Source organism: Dermacentor andersoni, chromosome 9 (assembly GCF_023375885.2).
Source record: "Dermacentor andersoni chromosome 9, qqDerAnde1_hic_scaffold, whole genome shotgun sequence".
Classification (NCBI taxonomy): domain Eukaryota; kingdom Metazoa; phylum Arthropoda; class Arachnida; order Ixodida; family Ixodidae; genus Dermacentor; species Dermacentor andersoni.
The window spans coordinates 633,246-659,482 of NC_092822.1; the positions used below are offsets into that span (position 1 = coordinate 633,246).

At 44.9% G+C, this 26,237-nt stretch overlaps 1 protein-coding gene across 12 annotated transcripts in view; it reads right to left on the reverse strand.

Annotated features, from left to right (window-relative positions):
- LOC126526907 (transmembrane protein adipocyte-associated 1 homolog) overlaps positions 1–26,237 on the reverse strand; it is a 245,480-nt gene that overhangs the window by 194,347 nt on the left and 24,896 nt on the right. The gene's annotated exons all lie outside the window — the stretch shown is intronic.

Consider the following 26,237-nt stretch of genomic DNA (forward strand, 5'->3'; position numbering starts at 1 on the left):
TATGCAAAGGGGGAAGGCAGCTGGGGAGGATCAGGTAACAGCAGATTTGTTGAAGGATGGTGGTCAGATTGTTCTAGAGCAACTGGCCACCCTGTATACACAATGCCTCATGACTTCGAGCGTACCGGAATCTTGGAAAAACGCTAACATAATCCTAATCCATAAGAAAGGGGACGCCAAGGACTTGAAAAATTATAGACCGATCAGCTTACTGTCCGTTTCCTACAAAGTATTTACTAAGGTAATTGCAAATAGAATCAGGAACACCTTAGACTTCCGTCAACCAAAGGACCAGGCAGGATTCCGTAAAGGCTACTAAACAATAGACCATATTCACACTATCAATCAGGTGATAGGAAAATGTGCGGAATATAACCAAACTTTATATATAGCTTTCATTGATTACGAGAAAGCGTTTGATTCAGTCGAAACCTCAGCAGTCATGGAGCCATTGCGGAATCAGGGTGTAGACGAGCCGTATGTAAAAATACTGAAAGATATCTATAGCCGCTCCACAGCCACCGTAGTCCTCCATAAAGAAAGCAATAAAATCCCAATAAAGAAAGGCGTCAGACAGGGAGATACGATCTCTCTAATACCATTCACAGCGTGTTTACAGAAGGCATTCAGAGACCTGTATTGGGAAGAATTGGGGATAAGAGTTAATGGAGAATACCTTAGTAACTTGAGATTCACTGATGATATTGCCTTGCTTAGTAACTCAGGGGACCAACTGCAATGCATGCTCACTGACCTGGAGAGGCAAAGCCAAAGGGTGGGTCTAAAAATTAATCTGCAGAAAACTAAAGTAATGTTTAACAGTCTCGGAAGAGAACAGCAGTTTACGATAGGTAGTGAGGCACTGGAAGTGGTAAGGGAATACATCTACTTAGGACAGGTAGTGACTGCGGATCCGGATCATGAGACTGAAATAATCAGAAGAATAAGAATGGGCTGGGGTGCATTTGGCAGGCATTCTCAGATCATGAACAGAAGGTTGCCATTATCTCTCAAGAGAAAAGTTTATAACAGCTGTGTCTTACCAGTACTCACGTTCGGGGCAGAAACCTGGAGGCTTACGAAAAGGGTTCTACTTAAATTGAGGACGACGCAACGAGCTACGGAAAGAAGAATGATAGGTGTAACGTTAAGGGATAAGAAAAGAGCAGATTGGGTGAGGGAACAAACGCGAGTTAATGATACCTTAGTTGAAATAAAGAAAAAGAAATGGGCATGGGCAGGCCACGTAATGAGGAGCGAAGATAACCGATGGTCATTAAGGGTTAAGGACTGTATTCCAAGGGAAGGGAAGCGTCGCAGGAGGCGGCAGAAAATTAGGTGGGCGAATGAGATTAAGAAGTTTGCAGGGACAACATGGCCACAATTAGCACATGACCGGGGTAGTTGGAGAAGTATGGGAGAGGCCTTTGCCCTGCAGTGGGCGTAACCAGGCTGATGATGATGATGACTGTAAAAAGGAGCATAAAATATTTCTGAAGGTCTTGCACTAGGTTCTTATTCTTGCACGTGTAAAATTCAATAGTTTACTCGTTCCGTGCGACAAACAGTAGCATTTGAGTTATGTACATCCAGTTCCGGCTTCGCACTATTGGCTAGTCGCTCATAGCACTACCGGGCGACGAGCGACGAGTTCTAGATTTCTAGAAACGAGCGATTGAGCGACAACACCGATCAATCTGTTCAAGCGATGGCCTGTTTTGTCGCTCGAAGCCGTCGACGTCGAGCACAAAATCGCTCTCGTGGGGTTTGGACTTAACGCCAAACTCCTCAGAGAAACACAAGCTCTCGAAATTTTCCATGACCGTCTCAGCAAAACAGCACCAAACTACCTTGCACTGTGCTTCATGTGTAGCGGCAGCAGTCGGTCCGGACGAACACCATTGTTGACGTCACGAGGCGCCCGACCAATCACAGGTGGAAACGAGCCACGTGAGCTGCCCCGAGTCTGCTGCTGCACCTTTCGTCGAAATAAAATCGGTTTGCGCTTTCTTTCACTCAATTTCGATGCGATATTCGAATTCAGAGGGTTGAAAACCATGACGTACTGCTCTTCACTCATTTTTTTCTGGAACAGCTTTCAGCTTCCCTTTAACAGTTTTTTTTCTACCGTTTATACTAAAGACGATTGCTCCACACCTAATTTTGACGAAGTTCCAAATCAACCCCCTATGAATGACATTGAAGTAAATGAACAGGGTGTATTAAGTCTCATACTGAACATTGATAGCAAAAAGAGCCAAGGACCCAATAACATTCCTAATGAGTTTTTGTATAGATATGCAGAGTGGACCGCTAAATACCTCACAGTTATCTATAAGTCCTCAATTTCTACTGGCTGCTTCCCATCTGCTTGGAAGTGTGCGAAAATTGTTCCGATTCATAAAAGCGGTAATAAATTGGATGTTAATAACTATAGACCTATTTCATTAATTAGCACATGTGCCAAAATACTAGAACATTATCCATATACCTCGCCGATTTCAATATCCTAGATTGCTGCCAACATGGTTTCCGTAAGCAGCACTCAACAATAACTCGGTTGAATTAACACATGATCTCGCAAGTGCCTTGAATGAACGCAAACAAGTAGACATAAGATTCCTTGAATTTACCAAAGCTTTTGATAAAGTTTCCCACCCTAAACTGCTCCTAAATATTGATAAAATTTTCAAAAATCTGATCACAAAATGGTTTTTATCCCATCTCTCCAACAGAGAACAGTACATTATGCTTGAAAACTGTCGCTCCGATCCTCAGGGGTACTATCCGGTGTACCTCAGGGTAGCGTTTTGGGTCCGCTCCTTTTTTAAATTTTCATTAATGATATGCCCAATAATATCACAGTACCCATTCGGCTGTTCGCAGACGATTGTGTCTTGTATAATAAGGTAGAAAAACCCGACGATCAGACTCTTCTTGAATTAAACTTGCAAAAAATTAAAACCTGGTGTGACACATGGCAAATGGTATTAAACATAAAAAAAAACTGTTGTCATGACGGTTACGAGAAAAAAGAAACCTGTTTTATACATACTCCATTGAGAACACTTCCTTAACAAGTGTTTCCGCTCATAAATATCTTGGTGTTACTATTGCGTCCGACTTAAGATGGAATGTTCATATCGATGACGTGTACCAAGTCACGCAATGTACTATGGTCCTTAGGAAGATGCATTCACAGCGCAACTCTCAAAATAAAGATTCTGGCATACAAAACATTAATTAGACCAATCTTGGAGTACGTCAAAATAATATGGGACCTTTACACAGTAGCAAATAAATCTAAACTTGATAAAATTCAACGCCTCGCTTTAAGGTTTTTTTTACAATAAGTATCGGCGGCATGACTCCCCCTCAGAACTTAACAAAATTGCCAATCAACTCTCTCTAGAATCTAGAATTTCCCTCGAAAGACTAAAATTTCTCTTTCTTGTTATTCATGATCTCGTTAGCATAAATAAAAAATATTACTTTATCATCCAACCAGACACCTATTTTAGGCATAGACACAGTAAGAACATTCCCCCTCCCTCTGTCTTTATTGATTCTTTTAAATTTAGTTTTTTACCTAGGGCTATCAATGAATGGAACGGGCTACCAGACACTATAGTGAAACTATCATCAATAGGTGAATTTCAGGAAAAAGTTAAGTCTACATATTTTACATAATTTGTCCCCTGCGACCTTAATTTGTTCATGAGTATACCTCTATAGTGCGTCTTTCAGAAAGTGTTCGTTCATTAGAATATTTGCTCACCTATGAAGACAGTAAGAGAAGTGCAATGTTCCGATCCATACCGCATGTTACTTTTGCTAGGGTCTGAACACTCTTTGTGTGTCTTTCTATGCATCACCTTTGTATGCCACTTTGAGTGCCTTTGTGCACAACACACTTTCTTGATCTTGTATACCTAGCACCTGCTGTTTTCTCTAAGTTTTCATCTGAAAGAATATTCTTGTACCTAGAAAATCAACATTGACGTATGATGTTCCACTACCTGCCAAGGAATGTAACACTTTGTATGTTCTTTCTGTACTTGTTCCACTCCTGTAATGACCCATTGTGGGTTGACAGTATTAATAATAAAATATGATGATGCGAGTGTCATGAGCTGCACTTCAAGGGGCGTCCAGGAGTGGTCAGGCAGGAAATGCCGCCGATAGTGTACGTCCACTGTATGAACCACCGCCTCAAGCTAGTCACCGTGGATGTCTGCAAAGTGATAAAACCAGTGAGGGATTTTCTCTTTCTTTTAGAATGCCTCTATGTTTTCCTGAGTGGATCTGCAATTCACTCTCTGTACGTAGATGTGCAGAAAAGGTTGTCCTTGCCAGTGATAGAGCTGCAGCATCTCGGAATACACAATGGGCCTGCCAGATAGCGGCTTGCACAGCAGCAATGAAAAGCTTTCCTGCTATCCTTGTATGTCTTGCCGAAGTCATTGCTACAAACAGCAGGCGGGCAACGGAAGCTAATGGTCTGCTTGAGCAAATGAACTTCTCGTTTCTCTTCCATAGCTTATTTACCAGTACTCAGCCGCCTTAAGGTTCTTTCGGACTTACTGCAATGTAGACACTGCAATATTAGTTAGGCATGCCTCACGGCACGCACAGTCATTGACGAGTTCTCCGAAATGAGAAAATGGCAGAACGCATTTGACACTGCCTGGGCACAAACCTGCAGTGTTTCCGAGGAGAACAGGGTGTCCCAAAAAGAAAAGCGTACAATGATACATCTTCCGTTGCACTTAAAAAGTATGTATTGAGCGAAGGACGGCCCGTTAAAGAAGAGTCTCCAGATTCAAAAGAAATATTCAAAGTCAAAGTTTTTCTACACATTTCGGACCACCTGATTGCGGGGCTGACTAGGCGGTTCACAGAGAATAATGATGTACTCTGGGGAGTTAGGATCCTCCACCCATGGAGTGAGAATTTTATGGACATCTCCTTACTCAAGCCTTTCGCCGAGCACTATGCATGCAACATTGAAAGCATTGAAGTTGAGTGCAAGCTGATAACAAAACTTTTTCAGTGCATCGAAGCCGAAAGGAAGTACAAGATAACTGCTGCAATTAGTGACTGTCTTGAGCGAATATAAACTAGCCTTCCACGAACTGCACACACTAGGTGTTATTGCCGTGACGATACCTGAATTGTCATCACGTTGCAAGCGCACGGTTTTCGTGCGTTCTAAGGTTGAAGACTTATTTTCACAGCAAGATGATGAGTAAATGTCTGAGTGACCTAGCTGTGCTTGCAGTCGAGCTATCTTTTGCCAATAAGATAGATCTTCAGCGTGTTGTCGGCATGTCTGATGTTGTGCACAGTAATCGACATATATGTCTGCACTAGTATGCCACTGTAATGATACCCCATCATATCTCTGTGGCACTTTTGCGGGAAAATTATGCAGCGCGGACGTGGAACTGACACCTATACCGGTATCGGAGCACCCACTTCACCATCAAATAAATCCCAGCTGTGTTTTGTCTTGTACTGTCACAGCGCAGGCACTGGCATCTGCAGTTGTGATGAAACCTTCCTCTGTCCCTGTCATCGCATTGAAAGAGACTCCATATAGGGTGCTGTCCGAGGCCACGTCGGTAGCATAGCTTGCATAGTCAACATTGTATAGCCCGAGAGCTGCTATTTGCACTTGTGAAACCTGCTGCACTGTATGAACAAATGTTACATCGCCTGAAATTCCTATTTTGTGCTCTATTTTTGCAGTTCTCTCCTCTCTTCTATTTGTTTTTGTTATTCTTTTGCCATATACCTTTTTGTTAATCTTTTTCCTATTTGCAGCGTTTAGAATCACCAGTCAGTGCCACACGAGTGCATTAATTTTTTTTTTATCTAGCGCCTCTTTACCAAAGCTGGAATTGATATGCACTTTGCTTAGAGGTGTTAGTTCTCTCTCCTGTTGTGAAATATACCCCTCTGAAGCTATATTGCAATCAAGTTAACTGATGTTATCTTGTTGCTGCTGGGTACCTGTATTCTTTTTCTTTAACTGTTTTTCATGTATGTGCTTTAGCCATGTGTTATATAAATTCTCATTTTTTTAGCAGAAGTACTTCTGTGTAAATATGCTAAATTCTAATTTATATCTTACTGCGATGCTGAAATAGCTTATTCACACTGATGTGTTAATAAGGTTTTCAGCCAAGTTAATAATAGTCAGAACACAACACGTAAGTTCCCTGCCTCCCTGCCACCCCCCACCCTCCCCACCACCCACCCACACGAACAAACTACTTGTTGTGGGTGCTCTCCCAGTCAAGAAGTCCTGGTACCGCCCCTGCCGTACACATAAAATTGGTTTTGTCAGTTACTATCCATGCATACGTTTATTATCATCATCATCATCATCAGCCTCGTTATGCTCACTGCAGGGCAAAGGCCTCTCCCATACTTCCCCAACTACCCCGGTCATGCACTATTTGTGGCCATGTTGTCCCTGAAAACTTCTTAATCTCATCCGCCCACCTAGCTTTCTGTCGCCCCCTGCTACACTTCCCTTCCTTTGGAATCCAGTCCGTAACCCCTAATGACCATCATTTATCTTCCCTCCTCATTACATTTCCTGCCCATGCCCATTTCTTTTTCTTGATTTCAACTAAGATGTCATTAACTCGAGTTTGTTCCCTCACCCAATCTGCTCTTTTCTTATCCCTTAACGTTACACCTATCATTCTTCTTTCCACAGCTCGTTGCGTCGTCCTCAACTTAAGTTGAACTTTTTTTGTAAACCTCCAGGTTTCTGCCCCATACGTGAGTACTGGTAAGACAGCTGTTATACACTTTTCTCTTGAGGGATAATGGCAACCTGCTGTTCATGATCTGAAAATGCTTGCCAAATGCACCCCAGCCCATTCTTATTATTCTGATCTTTTCAGTCTCATGATCTGGATCCGTGGTCACTACCTGCCCTAAGTAGATGTATTCCCTTACCAATTCCAGTGCCTCGGCACCTATTGTAAACTACCGTTCTCTTCCGAGACTGTTAAACATTAGTTTAGTTTTCTGCAAATTAATTTTTAGACCCACCCGTCTGCTTTGCCTCTCCAGGTCAGTGAGCATGCATTGCAATTGGTCCCCTGAGTTACTAAGCAAGGCAATATCATCAGCGAATCGCAAGTTACTAAGGTATACTCCATCAACTTTTATCCCTAATTCTTCCCACTCCAGGTCTCTGAATACCTCCTGTAAACACGCTGTGAATGGTATTGGAGAGATCGTATCTCCCTGTCTGACGCCTTTCTTTATTGGGATTTTCTTGCTTTCTTTATGAAGGACTACGGTGGCTGTGGAGCCGCTATAGATATCTTGCAGTATTTTTACATACGGCTCGTCTACACCCTGATTCCGCAATGGCTCCATGACTGCTGAGGTTTCGACTGAATCAAACGCTTTCTCGTAATCAATGAAAGCTATATATAAAGTTTGGTTATATTCCGCACATTTTCCTATCACCTGATTGATAGTGTGAATATGGTCTATTGTTTAGTAGCCTTTACGGAATCCTGCCTGGTCCTTTGGTTGACGGAAGTCTAAGGTGTTCCTGATTCTATTTGCGATTACCTTAGTAAACACTTTGTAGGCAACGGACAGTAAGCTGATCGGTCTATAATTTTTCAAGTCTTTGGCGTCCCCTTTCTTATGGATTAGGATTATGTTAGCGTTCTTCCAAGATTCCGGTACGCTCGAGGTCATGAGGCATTGCGTATACAGGGTGGCCGGTTTCTCTAGAACAATCTGCCCACCATCCTTCTACAAATCTGCTGTTACCTGATCCTCCCCGGCTGCCTTCCCCCTTTGCATATCTCCCAAGGCTTTCTTTACTTCTTCCGGCGTTACCTGTGGGATTTCGAATTCTTCTAGACTATTTTCTCTTCCATTATCGTCGTGGGTGCCACTGGTACTGTATAAATCTCTATAGAACTCCTCAGCCACTTGAACTATCTCATCCATATTAGTAATGATATTGCCGGCTTTGTCTCTTAACGCATACATCTGATTCTTGCCTATTCCCAGTTTCTTGTTCACTGCTTTTAGGCTTCCTCTGTTCCTGAGAGCATGTTCAATTCTATCCCTATTATAGTTCCTTATGTCAGCTGTCTTACGCTTGTTGATTAACTTCGAAAGTTCTGCCAGTTCTATTCTAGCTGTAGGGTTAGAGGCTTTCATACATTCGCGTTTCTTGATCAGATCTTTCGTCTCCTGCAGTAGCTTACTGGTATCTTGTCTAACGGAGTTACCACCAACTTCTATTGCACACACCTTAATGATGCCCATAAGAGTGTCATTCATTGCTTCAACACTAAGGTCCTCTTCCTGAGTTAAAGCTGAATGCTTGTTCTGTAGCTTGATCCGGAATTCCTCTATTTTCCCTCTTACCGCTAACTCATTGATCGGCTTCTTATGTACCAGTTTCTTCCGTTCCCTCCTCAAGACTAGGCTAATTCGAGTTCTTACCATCTTATGGTCACTGCAGTGCACCTTGGCGAGCACGTCCACATCTTGTATGATGCCAGGGTCAGAGCAGAGTATGAAGTCTATTTCATTTCTAGTCTCGCCATTTGGGCTCCTCCATGTCCACTTTCGTCTAAGCCGCTAGCGGAAGAAGGTATTCATTATCCGCATATTATTCTGTTCTGCAAACTCAACTAATAACTATCCCCTGCTATTCCTAGAGCCTATGCCATATTCCCCCACTGACTTGTCTCCAGCCTGCTTCTTGCCTACCTTGGCATTGAAGTTGCCCATCAGTATAGTGTATTTTGTTTTGACTTTACCAACCTCCGATTCCACGTCTTCATAAAAGCTTTCGACTTCATGGTCATCATGACTGGATGTAGGGGCGTAGACCTGTACGACCTTCATTTTGTACCTCTTAAGTTTCACAACAAGACCTGTCACCATCTCGTTAATGCTATAGAATTCCTGTACGTTACCAGCTATATCCTTATTAATCAGGAATCCGAATCTTAGTTCTCGTCTCTCCGCTAAGCCCCGGTAGCACAGAACGTGCCCACTGTTTAGCACTGTATATGCTTCTTTTGTCCGCCTAACCTCACTGAGCCCTATTATATTCCATTTACTATCCTCTAATTTTTCCAATAACACTGCTAGACTCGCCACACTAGATAACGTTCTAACGTTAAACGTTGCCAGGTTCCGATTCCAATGGCGGCCTGTCCGTTTGTACATTTATATACGACCTTAAATATGAAGAAAATTGTCCATTCTGAAAATTTATTTAGAAAGATCATTTCTAGTCTGTTCTTGTTTTACTAATAACTTAAAAGTTTTACTGCATGCAAGCATTATTTCGAGACAAATATAGTCTGCAGTAGTGTGCATAGATGATAGATTTGCAACTAACTCAGTTTTGGCCGATGTTTAGCCGCTAGTTGAACATTCAGGCGGTCTATGTAAAAATATTGCTATGGCGCATTTGGACATGCCCAAGCACAAGAGGGAGACGAACAGAAAGTGGTAGACTGTCTACTGGAGCTGTAGCCTTTTTACCATCCTACACAATTACCCCTAACTTTTCTCCATGTAAAAGTTGCACATAAGTTTGTGCATTGGGTTTCCTCTTCATAACATTTGGTGGAGGTGCTGAGCAACGACTCGGAACAGAGCTTCACAGTGGCCACCACTTTAGTTCTTGATTGATGTCGTACGAGACGGTGCCTAGATCTACAATGCCCGTGTTGCATCCGCAAGAACAAGGAACCTTCTGTGGCACCGATAGTTCCAACGTCGATGACTGGCTGGAGATGAAAGAGCGGGTGAACCGCCACAACAAATGGGATCTAACAGTGATGCTGACGAACATAATTTTGTACTTGACAGGCACAGCATGTGTGCGGTTTCAAAACCACAAAAAGAACTTTGTGACTGGGAGACCTGCAAGCAGAAGCTGCAAGATCTCTTCGAAAAACCACTGAAGGCCATGTCGCCTATATACAAGATGTGCTGGCACTCTGGCGCAAGGCCAATGCTGAAATGCCAGAGTCTGACAAAGTCGGGCATGTCTTAAAAGGTATTGCCAATGCGCCTTCAATTTACTGACTCGTAAGAACTACACTTTGGCTAATGACATTATCGCGGAGTGCAAACATTTTGAGCAGGTGAAAAGTTGTCGTATTTACCAGACATTTGCACGGCTTCCCAATATGGCTGCAACATTGCCCTGTGATGACCGACAGGAGTCTACTTTGTGGCAGCAGCAGCCTTCAGAGCAGCTGACGAAAATTCTGTGGCGTGAGCTGGAAGCCATGTGTCCCGCAGCTCTGTACCCACCTGTCAACGATATATGGGCTCTTATGGTTTGCCTTGTTCAGGCTATTATGCGCCAAGAACTTGCCAATGTCGGCTTTCAGTCTGTTTGCATCGTGGCCAGTTCCCGGCTAACCGAAAGTCCTTTGCTTGTGCATACTCAAAATCAATGGATCCCTCGAGGTTCTTGCAACATGGCAGAGTGGCAGACACCGGATGACTTCCCATCTGTTCCCACCAGTGACCATGTGCTGACTCTTAATGCCAATGTTCTCCTGCTACGCGCAGTTACCTTTCCTCATACTATGGTGACTATCACCGACAACAATGTATTTCTTCCAGTTTTAAATTATGATTTATTCATGCAAGTTATCCCGAAAGGCACGTCGCTCGGCAACGCTTATCCAATCAACGATACCACTATCTGCAGTCCGATCAGTTCCGCAATGTCCAATTCCGGCATATTTTCAATGACGCTTGCTCATGACTTGCTTCCCAAACAGGCTGCAGATCTCTGTCGCGTGCTGGAGTTTTATGGCGACGTCTTTGACTTTAAGGATTGGCAGCTGGGACAGACTTCCGTTGTGAACAATAAGATTGGAACCGGTGATGCTAGTCCTATCTGCCGATGACCTTATCGTGTGTCTCACACAGAATGCCACATTATGCAAGCTGAAGTAGACAAGATGCTAACAAAAAGTGTAACTGAGCCCTCTTCCGAGTCCTTGGGCATAGCCGGCTGTCTTGGTCAAAAAGAAGGATGGCAGCTGGCGATTTTGTGTCGACTACCATCAACTGAACAAGACCATGAAAAAGGACATGTACCCTCTCCTGCGGATTGATGATGTTCTCGAATGCCTTCACGGATCGAAATACTTCTCTTCAATAGACCTCCGATCTGGTTATTTGCAGATTTCGGTTCATGAACTCGACCGTGAAAAGACCGCTTTCATTACACCTTCACCATTTTTAAGTTATGCCTTTCGGACTTTGTAATGCCCCAGCAGCTTTCAAAAGAATGATGGACTTTCTCCTTCAGGGCTATAAGTGGTCCACCTGCCTATGTTATCTGGACAATGTCCTCTTATTTTCCCCTATGTTTGACAGGCACCTCAGTAGCTTGGCCGCTATTCTTGAAGTCTTTAGGGAAGCTAGCCTTCAACTGAACTCTTGTAAATGCCATTTTGGACACCATGAAGTCAAAGTTCTTGGCCACCTCTTCAGTGCTGCCAGTATACATCTTAATCCTGATAAGATTTACGCAGTCAAGACTTTCCTGTACCCTGCTCAGCAAAAGATGGGTGCAGCTTCATGGGCTTATGCTCCTATTTTCAACAGTTTGTTAAAAATTTTGTGGACATCACCCAGCCACTGACCGACCTTCTCAAGAAAGACCAGTTTCTCACCTTCCTACCTCTTGTCTGGCCGTCATTCCACTCTGCCTTTTGACACCTTGCTCCTGCCGGTGTCCTAAGAAGCCACAGAATATGCCCACAACGCCATTAGTCAGGCTTGTATGGCTCGCCAGTTTGCCTGTGATTGACTTACAGCAGCTCAGGCATCACAAAATACTCGCTACGACAGTCGCCACCGGAACCTTCACTTCTCTCGCAGAAATCTCGTTCTTCTGTGGGCTCCAAATCGCCGTGACAGCCTGTCTGAAAAAGCTATACCGGACTGTACTGGGTATTGCGGCAATTAAGTGACTTAAATTATGAAATTGCCCCTGTTGAAGACATTCCGTCCTCATCCCTGCTACAAACTGACATAGTCCACGTGTCCCATTTAAAACCATATTATTTATCTAGTTCACCACCATTCTAACAAGTGCTGGGACGGCACTCCAATCCTCAGGGGTTATGTTACGGAGCATTTGGACGTGACCGTGCGCGCAAGAGGGAGACGCAGAAGAAGTGGTGGACTGTCTACTGGAGATGTGGCCTTTGTACGAGCCTGCGCGATTACCACTAACTTTTCTCCATGTAAATAGCTGTACATACATTTGTGCATCAAGTTTCCTTTTAGTAACAATATGCCGAATAGCACATTCATTAGCCCATTTCATTGCCAATGAACTAAGAAAGCTTTATGAAATTACTTTTTCGTTTAGGTGAGAAAGACATTCTCAAAGTTGTGTCGCACTGGTCCCAATGTTTGCACCAGGTTTCGTGTTCGTGGCAAAGTGTCCCAGCAGGAATGTCAAGGTCTCATGGTGGTAAACACGACACAGTAATCTTTTGGGCTACAAAAAGCCTTTACAAGGCATGAGCATCAAATAAATACATCCATCATCAATGAACAAACAATAAAAACCCAATAGGTAACTCTAATAAACAACAAACTATACACAATGCGAGTTAATTCAGCGCATTCCCTCGAGTCCTCACACACAATGCATTGGTAAGTTCATTGAGTCTGCTGGTGCTGCCACGTCACCACCGTTTCCAACGAAAAGTGGTTGGGCCCACTGATGCGTCGTGGACTCAACGTCGCTGTCTCCTCCGTCAAGTCCCATGGCCGATCTGGCCAGAAGGTCACGACAGTGGGACAACCGAAGCACCTAAATCACCCAGCTAACTTCGCTAGCCTGCAGATTTTAGTCACAGAGACTCGGAAATGATGCCATGAGCCTGTCGATGAGTTATCTGGTGGGGCGCCCACTCAGCTCATGGGTCACAGCTGAAGCACAGCCTATGCTCTATTGTCACTGTCAATATGAGTCATCCAGCACGTCCAGCCTGCAGCTCCTTCTCGTGCCCATCATCCCAGAGCATAGCTCGGCTGCTCCGTTTTGTTATGTGTCCTTTTGCAGCATTGGCCACATAGCTCCACATGTATTTTTCAGCTTCTTCATTCATATATTCATTTCCTCATTTTTTTGTTGTTGTTGTTCAGAGACTTCCTTATTTTCTCACATCTTCTTTATCTCTTCCACCTTGTGCTTTTTTGCTCTTTTCCCCAATTAATGTCTTTTCTGTTTCTTCTTTCCCATTTTTTTACCGACTCATGATAATGACCCTGTTTTTAATGACGCTGGCCACCAAGGTTGGTACAGTTGGCATGGAATGACCCTGTGACATCCACATGTAAACAGTGAAAAGATGGTTCAACAGACACGTGCTTCACTGCGCTTCCTGCACCAAGCATACAACACAACCTATACTTGAGTGCTCATCATTAACCGTTGGACAAATAAAGTTTATTCCTATCCTATCCTCATTCCTAAAGTGATTACATGTGCTATACTGGCATCTGGCAAACACAGTCAGACTGTTCACTGCAAAAGTATGGTGCACTGAAAAATGCTCATTATATCAGACTAATTTCAATGGGTCGTCTCAAATTTGTAGAATCTGTGAGCATTATATTACCCCTTCATCTTCTTTATCTGTATATATTCATCATCATGGCCAGCGTCATCAGCTTCAACGTGCGACCTGCTAAACAAACCGTTGAGGCTTAGCATTTGTCTCGCAAGTGGTGGAGGCTGTTCTCGATCCCTTGGTCCTCTACACCTTTGAGTTTCCCTGGAGCTTCGTTCAGGTCACCGCTTGCTCCGCCTGTCCGCCACCATGCCCCAAGAAGATCCACCAGGAGCCTCCGGCGTCACCATCTCTGCCCCACTGGCCGTTCCTTCATGCACCATAAGCAAGCGACAGCGCAATCCCACCATGTTCACTGGCCTTTGTAGTGACGACGTTGACGACTGGCTGGACAGTTATGACCGTGTGAGTGAGTCTAACCGGTGGGATGATATGCACAAGCTTCGCAACGTCGCATTCTACCTCACTGATGTTGCCAGGACTTGGTTTCTTAACCACGAGAGCACCTTGCCTGACTGGGCGGCATTAAAACACAAGCTTCGGCAGATTTTTGGCGCCCGCACCGTCCGCTCTGAGGTCATCAAGAAAAAGCTTGATGGACGCATTCAACTTCCCAAGGAAACGTACACCTCTTGTTGCTCTTGAAACTGGACACTAAAAAATCCGCTGGACCTGATGGTCTTCCGAATGTATTTTTGAGGCGTTATGGAAAAATTCCTTCAGATTGGAAAATAGCACGTGTGGTTCACGTATATAAAAAAGGTGATCGATTGTCAGTTTCAAATTATCGGCCTGTTTCCATAACATGCAGTTGCTGTAAGATGTTGGAGCATATTGTAGCCGGTTACTTGCGAAAGTTCCTGAGCGATCATAATCTTTTGTCTGATAATCAGCACGGCTTTAGGCAGGGGTTATCCACAGTTACTCAGACTGTTTTGTCTGTACATGAATTTGCGCGGGTGCTTGATATGTCCGGGCAAACGGACGTGGTTTCCTTTGGTTTTAACAAGGCCTTTGATAAGGTGCCACATTGCAAACTTCTCTATAAGATGGAATGTATGGGTATACCATTTTTTATCATTCGATGGATTCAAGCCTACCTTACAGACAGACAGCAATATGTGGAAATTAATAAGACCGCTTCTAGCGTTGTTAACGTTCATTTAGGAGTTCCTCAGGGAAGTGTGCTGGGACCATTGTTGTTTTTAATATATGTAAATGATTTAGTTACGGTTGTTCCTGAAGATGTCTCTGTTAAGTTATTCGCAGGCGACTGTGTTGTGTTTAAATAAATTTCATCAGAACATGACCACAGTTCTGTACAAAAAGCAGTTTTTGCCATTGAAGAATGGTGTCTGAAATGGGCTATGGAACTTAATAGTGAAAAAACTGTTCTCTTACGTATAACTAGAAAAAGGACTCCAAGTTTGCTTCCTTACTTTCTTCGCGGCAAGATGATTTTGGAAGTTGAGAAATATAAATATTTAGGTATAACACTTGACAATAAGTTAAAAATGGTCGGCTCACATTACTAATATTTCTACAGCTGCATTTCGAAAGCTATGGCTTTTACGAAAAAAGCTAAAAGCTGCCCCTACACACACAAAAAAATTGGCTTACAAAACTTGTGTGCGGTCTTCACTTGAATATGCTTCAGTAGTGTGGGACCCATACACGAAAAAAGATATAATGATCCTTGAAAAAGTCAATAGGAAAGCGGTTAGGTTTATATACGGAAAATACAAAAGGGAAGACTCCCTCGCAGTTAATGATCTCGCATAACATTCATACACTAGAAACCCGCAGAAAGAGTAATAGATTAATATTCTTGTTCAATAGTTTAACACAAAAAAATAAGCTCCAGCTTTCAGAGTGCATTAAGCGTCCTCTAGTGAGAAGGACTCCAAGCGTTCATGAGCATTCACTTGCTCCCCTCATCGCCAAAACTAACAGTTTTAAATACAGTTTTTTCCCTAGAACAGTGCAAGATTGGAATTCATTACTGGCATCTGTCTTTTCCTCACAAAATTTTTCTGATGCGTTACATCATCTACTTACCTGACATGTACGTTTTGTATCCGTGTGCTGCTAATATTGTATAATTTTATTCTTTTGGTTTATTCTTTTGGTATCTGTGTGCTGCTAATATTGTACAATTTTATTCTTTTGGTTTATTCTTTTGATATACATGTGCTGCTAATATTGTATAAATTTTATTCTCTTGGTTATGTAACAATGTAAATTAATTCCTGCTAGGGCCAAGCAATGGCCTGCAGTATTCTGAAATAAATAAATTATATCGAGGACGTCCTCGCTCTTTGCCGCCATGTTGACACCACCATGACGGAATCTGATCGTGTTCGTCATATCCTAAAGGACATTGCCCACGTTGCATTCAACGCACTGGCGATCAAGAATCCGAATACCATTAACGATGTGATCGCGACTTGCCAACACCTGGACGCAATGCAGGCCATTTGTTTACATGTCGCCACTGACGCGCCTCCTCCCTCGGATACAGACCTGCTGATGCGGACTCTCATACGCGAAGAGCTCCAAGCGTGTGGCCTGCTCAGTCCTCTTGTTCTCCAGCCTCAACCTTTGGTTTCTGGCCTGCGCGACATCATCAAAGAGGAGCTGTCCTCCACGACCTGTGCTGCGAGCTCTGCCCCTCCTTCGCAGTCGACCTCGTATGCTCATGTTGCGGCTATGCAACCAGCATTCGTTCGGACAGTGCCTCCTGCACCTGCTACTGCTCCCAACCATCTGGCGACTCTAGAACCCTGTCCACCTGCCACAGCATTTTACACTACCCGGCCTACACCCCACCCCATTTGTTATTATTGTGGTATGCGCGGTCACATATCGCGTTTTTGCCAAAGACGACAACAGGACGAACACCGTGGCTACGATATTTATGAGAGAGACCCGTTGCTTCCTCAGAGTCCTTACCAGCGCCGGCTCTCCCCACGCTCACTTTCTCCACCTCCCAAAGCGCTTCGCAACTACCGTCCAGGGCGCCGCCGCTCAAACTCCCTTCTTCGACGCTCGACGTCACCCCTGCAACCGGCCACCCGCACTCCTGTCTACCGATCGAAAACTAGATGGTGCAGTTTTTGGAGGGAAAGCTGCACGGCTCACATAGACTACAATTCCTCCAGCGCTCCCGGCCAATACCTTATTCGTGTGTGTAGAAGGTGTACCAGTTCTAGCATTGATTGACACGGGAGCAGCTATTCCTATTATTCACGCTGGCTTGTGCTCTCATCTACGCAAAGTTACTACACCTTACAATGGAGCTCTTCTTCGTGGTGCAAATAATGTTGTGATTCGGCCATCAGCGTAATGCACTGTTCGAGTTTCGATCGACGGGATACGCCACCATATCCAGTTCGCAGTGTTGACTTCCTGTGCTCACGTGCTTATACTAGGGTGGGACTTTCTCTCTTCGGCGTCGGCTTTGATCTCATGCTGTGAACGCCTCGTTAACTTGACAGAGACAGACAATTCCGACAACGTGCACGAACCGCGCCTTCGCTTATGAACTGCTGACGATTGTATGGTGCCCCCTGGTTGCGAACAACTCCTTGCAGTTAACTCTGACATCACCGATGGTGACGTTTAGTTGTACCATCAGCCCGTTGCTTATCCAAAGGGATTGCTCTGGCACTCAGCCTTGTTCGCTTCACCAATGGCATGGCCACTTTGGCTGTACTCAACACAACCAATGAGCCAGTCCTGCTTTCTAAAGGCGCCGTTCTCATGTGCATCTTGGACACTCAGCCTGTCTCTGCTTACCTCGACTACTGCTGTTTCACAATCACCCACAGCTATGGATCCGGTCCCTGCTTCTGATCTCGCTTGTACCATCAGCTCCGATCTAACGCCACAGCAGACGGGGGAGTTACTGGCGATGTTATCCAAGCATAAAGACTGCTTCGACGTCCACTCTCCTCTTCTGGGACAGACTTCTGCAACGGCTCATCGCATATACAAAGTTGGAACTACCATCGTGCGCCCGCAGCCATATCGCATTTCTTCCACTGAACGACAGATCGATACCCACGTTGCCGACATGCTGAAATGTAGCATAATACGCCCATCTTCAAGTCCTTGGTCGTCACCTGTCGTTTTGGTGCGTAAGAAAGACGGCTCAGTGCAATTTTGCATAGAGTATCGTGCCTTGAACAAAATAACCCACAAAGATGTATATCCACTGCCCCGAAACGACGATGCATTAGATTCATTACAAGGCGCGGAGTATTTCTCCAGCCTTGATCTACGCTCCTGATACTGACAGATCCCCATGCACGAAACAGACAAGGAAAAAACTGCCTTTGCCCCACCCGATGGACTTTACGAATTTAACGTAATGCCTTTCGGCCAGTGTAATGCTCCCACCACATTTGAGCGGATGATTAACACCGTACTACGGGGCCTAAAGTGGAAGACTTGCTTATGCTACCTTGACGACATCATCATATTTTCAAAACAAAACCTGGTCAGAACAACCAATGAATTGTCATTGGGCATGAGCGCCACCACTGGACGTGCTGGCGCTGCTGTCCTTTTCTTGTTGAAAGCTGGATCTTGTGACACCGCTTAGCCTCGGAAGCAGTTGTACAAACTGCAGTGAGTCGTCTTTTATGCAGTACAGGCGACATGCTTTTGTGCTTTTGCCCAGAACCTTTGTCCCTTGTCGTCATCAATCACTGAATAACATATTAGCAGAGAAAAAGTTGCTTCAGAACCTTCACAGCTCTGCATTCTATAGTATCCAGGGCCTCATCCCAAAGCTCCTGGAGTTTGCATTCAATCCTGGGACACATGCTTGATTTCATCAATACTTGCGCACTAGGTGCAAAAATACATTTTGCTGTACTAATTAAGGGTATGAAAATATTCAAAATTTCAAATAAGATTTAAATAGTATTTGCTATTCAATTTGCATGTGATTCAAGACTTCAAGCTATTTGAAGTTGTGGAACATTCGTTTCTATAAACTGCTATAAGGAATAACAATAGTTGTTGCAGTCTACACAGAGAAAAACCGATGCAAGTGGAGAATTGTCATAATCTATAATTACTTTGTTTAGCGCAAAACAACAGACACAAGAAAGACGACAGGACAAGGCGCTACACTCAACTGACATCTTCTTATTGCATCACTCCTTTATAGAGAGCAGAATCTAGAAGAAGATGCGCAGTGAGCACCATATGCAGGAACCACCACAACATCCAATCACCAGAGCACGCTGATGTGACAAAATCCAAAAAACCATATTCAGCACTGTACAAAGTTAAAGAAGGCACACTAATGCACTGCGAACCCAGTGACTGTATGAAAAAAGCTTCTGATAATTCTGGGGCGCTGGTATCACGGCTCTTTTTCAAAATCATAGTATCGTAAGACATAGCTTTGTACTTGCATATTTTAGAATGTTGAGCTAAATGGGAACCTGTGCCTGTCGGTATGGATCGCTCATGTTCTCTAAAGCACCTGTTAACACAGCGGCCTGACTGCCCTACATACACTTTGCCACATGACAATGGAATCTTATATACCACACCGACACTACAATCTACAACCTTCGTGTGATTCTTTTCACAATCTGGTTTTTTACTTGTTTTTGAAATACGGCTGCACAACATTAACAGTTTCTGGGGAGCAGAAAACACTACTCGGATTTGGTATCTAGTGGGGGCATTCTTCAGATTGTGAGCCACTCGATGACAATACGGCACAACTTCAGGCCTCTTCTTTTGTGTAAGACAATTACTTTTGTGACGCTTCCCTTTCAGTTTCTGAAGCAATACCTCAGAGACTAACGTAACCACTACACTTGGGTAACCCGCAACCTGCAGCCTATTTAACTGTGCTATGAAACTCTGGTTCGCAGTGTGATGAAACACAACCTGTCACCGCTGGATTTCAGGTAGTAAGTCAGGCTTCCTGACAAAGTTGCTGAATTGTTAAAGAATGGGCTGAAGTTTAGCCCAGAACCAAGAATTCTTACGCATGACCTACTGGCCTTGAACAGGCGCACCGCAAGGAAAGCAGGACTAGAAGACAGAGAACGGTGCCTCCTGGATGGAGTGGATTGCCTTCGTAGGACCATCAACAAGAATTCACCACCTTCGACAGCTGAGGTCAAGAGAGTAGTATCTTTCTTTTGAGACAATGAACTTCGGTTGTTACTGAGTGACAAGGAGGGCGGTTTCATGATAGCTCTGGCTACTGTGTTCAACAAAAAAGCCATTCAGGCTGTCGACAAGAACTTCATTCTGGCAAATGAGAAAGCTCAGAAGGTAAAATGCAAAGCAGTTTCTTTGTTGGAAAATACAGTCCTCACCAAGATTGTGAAAGATGTCAAACAATGTAAGGTGCTTGCTCTAGAGGTTTTTTTTCACAGCAAAAACCCACAAACTGGATGTACCATTCCATACAATCGTCAGTAAAAACAACTGTTGGCAGGTTTTGGTTAGCCCCTTTTTGCAAAAACAGTTAAAGCAATTAGCTATTTGATGGTTCTTTTTTGATTGCATAATGTAACTGCACAAACAACAACGGACTCACCGCGACCGGATAACGAGCAAATCTGTTCGCCCCATGCTGGACACCAACGCCTGGTCGTTCACGTGTATGGTCACACAAACGGTGGCGTGTTCGAACGAGGCCTCGTGAGATGGTCTCGCAGAAGCATGGATCAGTGCACGTGCGAAACGTCCGCGCCGCTTAACAACCCCGAGCCAAAGAGGAAGAGCCTTCTCCTTTCCGCACCCAAGTAACGCCGCTGTTAGGGGGCGTTGGCAGAGCCACACCCGCGCCATCTCTCATGATGCGCTTCAACCACACAGACTGCTGCGGGCATCAAGCCACGCGGCAAAGCCGGATTACAGGAGACAGGAGCTATGCAGGAAAACAACATATCAGGGGATGCATGAGAGTCACGCATCCCCACATCCCCCCAACCTTAAATCACTACATATTCCGGTGAAACATGTCACATGGTCTAACATCAATGCGTGCTTCGCGAGCAAGGTAGTACATGCAACAGTAGCCACGCCGAGGGAATTTCCACACGCTGTCCATAACATGCGAGCCAACATTGTCCTTGGGTACACCGCTAGCGTCCACTGGTCACAGCAGCAGCTTTGCAGACTCAACGGCACGATTCCAGGTCAGGACTCTGAAAATGGTGACGCAGTAGTTCGTATGAGCAAGCGTCGCTGTCGGTGACTGCCAGCTGTTTTCTCCGCCGCCAAGGGCTGCGAGCTGGATACAGGCGGCCGCCGAAGTCGCTGCGCCGAACTGGCCACAGCCTCACCATTGCCCGAAATGGCTCGATCGTAGTCCAGGGCAGCAGCGCAGACGATGTGCAGGTGACAGCAAACCAGGGGTGACTCCATTCATGCTGCGTACACTCAACGCACTTGGCAAACACTAAAATAGTGCAAGGGAGAGGAATTCTGCATGCGCATCACCGATGTGGTACGATGTTCAACTCGGCTAGCAAAAGATCGGGCAGCTACTCAGATGTTAAGTTCACGTGAACGACGCTCGCTTCCTTGAGTGGAAAGAGTAATTTCGATTCGTGCGAGGCTAACTAGAATGAGGGAAGCAAAGTGCAACACTTCAACGCCACAGTCCACCAGGTTGTGTCCTTTCACGTGCAACAGGCAGCTTCGTAAAGCCTTAGGCCTAAAGCGTCACTACCCTGACAACAACCGGCATCCAAAAAACGACACCCAAAATGGGCGCAAAACAGGCAGCCGTGAGGACATGTCAGCTCTGTTAGGTGGTCCTACCCCGCTCAGTGCACACAGCATCCTAGTTGACGGACTGTGTCGAAGCGTCCGGTGCCAGGTCGCAACACCAGTCAGCTCATAGCGGCACCCGTGGCCCGCAGCCATCCGGCTCCCAGAGCCGCGACTTCATCAGAGTCAAAGAAATAGAAGAAGCTATTTAGTAAGAACTTCGGACCAACCACGAGGCTTATGTACTCATTCACTTCAGGCTTGCCAATGCTCCGTGGGCACGAAGCCTTGTTCTCCCAGGATGCTGACCACGTGGCTCTCGTACCGACAAATGTCATTAAAAAAAAAAAAACACTTGCGAGAAGGCTTAGCATGTTGACAAGTTCAAACACACTACAGCCACCGTCGCCTCACTCAAGAAAGCACACCGCCAAGGCTAGCGATCAAAATCCACGCTAGCCCTACGCTTCGGTTCAAACAAACGTCTCGAACGAAGCAAAACTTAAAACTATCGTCCGATGCCCCAAGAGCCCCACGTTGGGCGCCAGATGTGGGTTTCTCACCTGTGCTCTTGGGACAAAGAAACGACAACACAGTAGGGCAAACAATCACAAGGGCATTTATTGCACCTTTCATAGACTAATGCCTGCTAGCCAAGTTGCTATCCACAAACATGCCAATGGGCACGCAACAAATCGCACAAGTCCAACTCACCGCGACCGGATAATGAGCGAATATGTTCGCCCCATGCTGGACACCAACGCCTGGTCGTTCACGCGTACGGCGGCGCGTTCGAACGAGGCCTCACGAGACGGTCTCACAGAAACATGGATCGGTGCATGCACAAAACGTCCGCGCCGCTTAACGACCCCGAGCCAAAGAGGAAGAGCCTTCTTTTTTCCACGCCCAAGTAACCCCGCTGTTAGGTGGCGTTAGCAGGGCCACACTCGCACCATCTCTCACAATGCGCTTCAACAACACAGCCTGCCGCGGGCATCAAGCCACGCGGCGAAGCCGGATTACAGAAGACGGGAGCTATGCGGGAAAACAACATATCAGGGGACGTGTGAGAGTCGCGCATACCCACAGCACTAAACAAAGTAATTATGGATTCACACCAACTAGCCCGCAAACACATTGTGCTGAACTTGTCAGAAAGTTTTGCTGCAGGAACTGCAGTTGCCATGCAGAGGCAACAATTGCCAACCAAACGCATCAAGAAGGTTACTTCTGCACAATAGTTTTAGTCATTATATAAGCAGGCCTTGCTTTAAGAATGTTACAAAACTGTTTCAATTCAGTCAAACTTTGCAATCTTCTATTTGGTCTGTGTAGACGACAAGGTCAGTTGGACCGTCTCCTTTTAGTCGTAGGTTTTAAAGCAGTGCATGGGCTCTGAGGAAACCAAGACAATGCCAGGGCTGACTCTGTGTCATTCCTCAGCTGGCCAAATTCTCTGCATGTGCCTCGCATTCTCCATAGGCTGATGGTAGTGGGGCTGTGACATTAGTACCCCGCTCAGCGCGATCTTGTAGGAAGCACGAGAAAGAAGCATGTGCAAGCAAATCGGAAATAAATTATGGCAGAAAAAGCATGGACGTAACATACATGAAATGAAGATGGCCGATAAAATGCTGATCTAATAAGGCTTCCTAGTTGCAGAGTTTGTGACGTGTACTGTGTAAGTATCACGACTATTTACAGTCTATATATACAGGCTATGCACAATGTCTAGCTTGTAACCAAAGTTAAGGAGGGACATGGTCTCTGGAATATGGACAAGCTATCTTTTTACATTCTTGAACCGAATTTGATAAAAATTGGCATGCCTGTTCAGTTTCTTTTTATGATTGTAGAAATGCACAAATTTTTTTCTGTAGGGTAATTACTTAATGAAATAACTTACAAATAGTTGCATGTGTGAAGAACGGAAGACAAGATGGCCTTGCACAGGAAGGCATCGTCACCCTGTGAGTGGTCTCTGATGTTATGCTCTGTGTGGTGTGTGTTTAATTCTGTTTGAGTAGTTGTGTGCAAAACAGCAAATTTACCAGGACAGTGTTTCCAGCTCAGCCCTTGGCATTGCGCCAATTACGATAGTTCACTGGAAGGTCTGGTAGTACAACCTGGGAACTTCCAAAATGACCCCAACCAATATGACTGTGCTACAACAACAATAATTGTCTGCACAGTTTCGCCGTGCATCTCGACCTGTAACAACTGTGCTGTTGCTGTAGCACAATACTTGTGAAGACATTAGAAATGAATAAGATCCCTTTGGGTTTGGAAAACTGTTGCAAGAAACTGTCAAAGGTGAGTGAATGTGCAAAGTTCTGGTTAAAATGGTAATGGAGGGCAACTATTCAGTTCCTTTTCAAGAAACATTTTCTGTGAAGTTTCAAATATCAAAAAAGCACCTAGTATAGTCAACTTCCGTGAATTGGATTCTGACTGAACCGACGAAACTGCTCAAACTGTCCAGCAGGCCGAAATAAACAAAAGGCAGAAAAAACTCTGAGACACGCCATTGATTCAGTTGGCAGTATTTGCCTTTAAAGTTAACTTCGTCGCAATACAGCTCTGTTAAGCGGTGAAGCATACTAAGCAAGGAAAGTTGCCACTGTTAAGGGACATACCAAGTGTTCTTTATTTTACACACACACATACACCACCTCCAGTCACAGTACGAGCACCAAGATGCCTATTATATTTACCAGCAGGCCTTCAGAGATTTAAGACAGACCCGAATTCTTTTGTGGGCTTTGAACATCCCTTCGAATGAGTTTTCTCACCTTACCGCCTTCCATTTCGCTAGCTTTCCTAAAACATCGCTGGTTTTAAGGCAAAAGCCTCACGTGCCCCATGAAGCGAAAAATCCGGCGTTCGGCGTTAACATCCAATGGTACAAAAACCCACATGAACGTTATGATGTCCCATTCCCAGTGCAGTGGACGCTGCTGCGGCTTGCACTGCGAAATACCACGGTGAAGTAAAGTGAATGAAGGTGAATTAAAGTGCATTAAGGTGGATTAAGGCTGGTACAAATTAGACCAAAGTGAATTAAGGTAGAATGTTAATTTAAGGTGATAACTATGCGAAGCCATAGTGTTTTTGTATTCAAATCAGATAAGAATACTTCAGTAACTGTCAACTTTTATTCGCTTCTAGATGCACCGCGCGTGCGCGCGTATATTATGGAATGCGTACTAGGGCCCCCCGTTAACGGTCTCACATAGGAGACATGCATGATGGGCGGAACAAGGGTTCAAATCGCCACAGAAAAGTCAGAAACAACTCCAAATGGCTGCAAGTATGCTTATTAGGTACCTAGGTGCTCGTACTGTGACGGGAGACACATAAGAAACACGTATTATGTCCCGTGACAGCGGCCCCTTTCCATTCTTGATATGCTTCACTTCCAACTGTATTGCGGCGAAGCTGACCAATCAGGTTCGAATTCTCCGGCGAAGGACAATTTTGAGATAGAAATAATGAAAGTTGGGTCCACAGAAATGTATCGACGCTGGCAGGGGCCTTCGGCCGTGATTGAATTAACCAAATATTCAAATTAACGGAATTCTTCTGTATATGAGATGTACACAACATCTGTTACACAATTCTGCTCTAATTCTTGATAACATCATGCATAATTAAAGGGCATACGACAGAGCACTGTGCTTAATTAAGAAAAGTGCTTGGTCTGTTTTTAAAGCGAAAGCCATAAGTGGCTCGTTGCAATGGCTCATATACCCTTAAGGCAGCGTCTAGTTGAGTGGTACAAAATTATCACCATCAGCAATGGCTCATACCCCCCTCAGCAAGCAAAAATGCAATGGCTGATACATTCATTGAAATCATCCATACAACACACCGAACAAATGGATGAAGTCAAGACTATAACCAAAGCCTGTCTAGTCGGAATGATGTGTACTTAAAAGGAAGAGGTCCGGACACCGACCACGTTGCCTGACGTGCATGATCGATGTGCATGATCTAGGTAGGCTACTAAAATTGTGCCTATCAAATATGTATTTCACGTTCCAGAAGAAATTTTATCGGCAAGTCCACGGAGCGGCAATGGGGGCGTCGATTTCGGTCACAGTAGCTAACCTAACAATGGAGGCTATCAAAGCTCAAGCATTGTCCTCATTTACACCGGCACCAAAAGTCTTCAGATATGTCGACTGTTTCAGTACAGTGGAACCCCGTTCATACGTTCTTCACCGGACCGAGGAAAAAAAACCTAACAGCCGGGAAAACGCAACAGTGAGGAAAGCTCCGAAAATTAATGAAAAAAGTGCAGCTTCAACTATAGACAATTTATTTCCACAGAGTGCCCTTAGAACTTAAAGAAAGTCTAGAATGGTGGCTTGCCGTTTCTTTCGCTCGCTAGAAATCACCACACGTTTCTCAATAGCCTGGAAGGCCGCATTGCTGTCAGCGTCGCTGTGAGGTGCGACGTAGCTGTGGAGGAGGTCCATAGCCGCGACGGCTTCTCCAAAGCTAGGATTTGGCAACTCCCCGGCATCATGCGGCTCGTGCTCCTCGTCGTCACCACGCCACGGCAATGGCAACGGATGAAGGAATATCCGCGGGAAATTTTGCCCTCTTTGGCGTAATCATGCTAACGTGCTAACGATTGTTTAGTATTGCTGCGGAGCGCGCGCGTCCGAGCAGCCCGGTTGCGCGCAGCGCGGCGTGGTTTTGCGAGAAATGTAAACAAAAGAGAAGAGCTAGCCCGATAGTCGGAGCAACGCCATGAGCAACGCCAACTTCCGGCTTCCCTTTAGCTATAGCTTCACAAAGAGTGACGTCAGGGCCTCTCCCGAGTTTCCTTCCTCCGTG